Source organism: Alosa pseudoharengus, unplaced genomic scaffold (assembly GCF_046254945.1).
Source record: "Alosa pseudoharengus isolate Yale_2024_CS ecotype anadromous, Long Island Sound unplaced genomic scaffold, YU_APseudo_1.1 YU_APseudo_1.1_scf_18, whole genome shotgun sequence".
Classification (NCBI taxonomy): Eukaryota; Metazoa; Chordata; class Actinopteri; order Clupeiformes; family Clupeidae; genus Alosa; species Alosa pseudoharengus.
Window position 1 is genome coordinate 8,783,142 of NW_027468650.1, and position 2,500 is coordinate 8,785,641.

Sequence of the window (2,500 nt, forward strand, 5' to 3'; positions counted from 1 at the left end):
AAAGAAATGGAGGGCCTATGGGCCCTGCCTGACTGCAGTGCTGCCCTGGTGAGAGTCTGGTTGGGGACGATGGAGGCACCCGGCAGGCTTTTCCTGAGGGAGGCCACCCAGGCCACCAGCCCTGGCTTAAACTGTGACAGAAAGATGACATTGAGTAGTTTGGTTTATAGATAATACTGCCGCACTGGAGTGTCATTCATTTTTAATGTCCGCTGCCTTCTTAACCCTGTTTTTTTTCTAGCCTTCTTTTACCTTTCTCTGGCTCTGTAGACGCAGTCAAGGAGTAGGGAGAGAGAGAGAGAGAGAGAGAGAGAGAGAGAGAGGTGGAAGGAAAGAAAGAAAGAAAAAAAGAAAGAAAGAAAGAAAGAAAAAGAGAGGTAGAAAAGAATGAGAGATTGGTGGAAGAAAAGGGGGAAGTGCTGCTTAGTGTCCTATCATGTTCCCCCACATGACAAGCCAGATGCTGTCACACAAAACGTATGAGCGAAGCGTCACGACAGGTGTCTACCTGCTAAAACACACACCTGATAAACAGAGGACTGATAAATGCCATTAAGTACCCATCTCTGTAACACAAATATATGTATACGTTTGTGTACATTATGTGTATGTGTATGTGTATGTGTGCGTTTATGTGTGTAAGAGAATGACAGAGAGAGAGAGAGAGAGAGAGAGAGAGAGAATGGGAGAATGAAGGGAGATAGGATTGGAGGTGGGAGGTATAGTGCCAGCCTTCCCATGAATTATTGAAATGGGGTTGTGATGTAGCAGTAGGGGGATACGATGGTGGCGTGTGCTGCCCTGTGAAGTTGTGGTGGTGAGAGGGGAATAAGAATATCTTAGATATATGCATATCTTGTATTTTGAGCCCTCCATATCACTGCCATTTGTTTGTGGACATGTCAAACACGAAAAATCCCCCAGTATTGATCTTAAATCACATTTACCACTACCAGGAGAGCTATATATAGACCTCAATGAAAAACAAGAGCGGGAAATGCTTCAGGACAAAAGACATCCACAATAAACGCCCTGCTGGAAAAAAATACCCTGAACGTATCAAAATGTCAAAAGATATATTCAAGACCAGAGCATATCAAAATGAACTATGGCAGCCACAATCCTCTTGTGAAGCCTAGGTGAGACGCCATTCTTTTGAAGAAAAGTCTGTATAATGTCTCGCACACACTCCCACCCTAGCCACCCCAACATTCTCTCTGTCTCTCTCTCTCTCGTGCAATGTCAATATCCCATGGCAACGAGTCCCTTTGTTTCAAGTCCCGCCGTTGAAGCACGTCACTCGTGTAAGATTTAGAAGTGTGATTTTGAAAGCCCTTCACAGACTCTTGTGAGAGGCCCTATTTGAATAAAATGACGAAGCTATCGGGGAATATTTTTTGAGAGCGACGATCCTCAAGGAATTAAACATACCCTTCTCATGCGCCTCCATCTTCCCCCTTTTCCACAGTGCAAGGCATATAATTATCTCTGTAACCAGGTGAAGCACGGCAAATGTAATTCAAATCCAAAAAAGCAGGTGCTATTTCAGCATAATTGCAGACAGAGCCCAACTTATTTTGCATTCATTGGTGTCTCACTCATTACAGTACCTGCATCAAGAATCCTTACATTGCGCTTAAAGAACTATAATCCAGCAGGAACTGCAGTTTTATGTAAAAGCATTATTAAAAGCAAACCTTACAAAGGTTTAGAGGCCAAATCCACAAAAGGGCAAGCTTAAGGGTGATCAATGAACAGTGAAATGTCTAAGAAGTTGCAAAGGCTTCATTTGGGGACTTCATTTTAAATAGTACGGTAGGGGCAGCCTCATGCACTTTGTATTTTGTCAAGCCTTATAGTATAATGTCCTGTAGAGAACTATTACAGAGTAGTAATGCAGACATATTCAAAACAACTTTAAATCCACAAGACAAAAGCACAGGTCCTCTAAGGACAGAAGACAGACAGTAAATTAAGGAGAGCAACCATGGTCTTCAGACCCAGTGCCATGAGAGAAAAGCAAAACAAAACGAAAGTGAAATGATACAACAACTGTTTAAAACAGAGAAACATATCAAAGAAGACCTCACACCCGGGACAGAGGGGGATTCAGAAAAACATTGCTGCATTAATGTTGCGTTTGAGGCGCTTGTGTAAGAAGAAAATACCGAGCCAGAAAAACTATATTTGAAACAGCTGGTCTCTAACCACACAGGACCAAGAGGCAAAACCCCTGAAAAGTTTTGCTGTACTCTGACTGTGGGCTTCATCGGTCAGTATTACCTCATGGTCAAGCCTGACAAATGACTGAGCCTGAGTAGCAGCTGATTCCCAAGCGAACCTAGCCCATCTGACACACAGTAACACTGACATCTAACATCAAACCAACACAGACACATGCAATAAACACTTTACACCAGTCACAACACCAGAACACACTCATGTCAAACATGTGACAAACGTTAAGGCACATACGGTAAGTAATATTGTCACACAACAA

At 42.9% G+C, this 2,500-nt stretch overlaps 1 protein-coding gene across 2 annotated transcripts in view; it reads right to left on the reverse strand.

The window, feature by feature from the left end:
- Positions 1-2,500, reverse strand: part of LOC143130921 (dihydropyrimidine dehydrogenase [NADP(+)]-like) — a 157,461-nt gene that overhangs the window by 29,478 nt on the left and 125,483 nt on the right. The window lies entirely within an intron of this gene.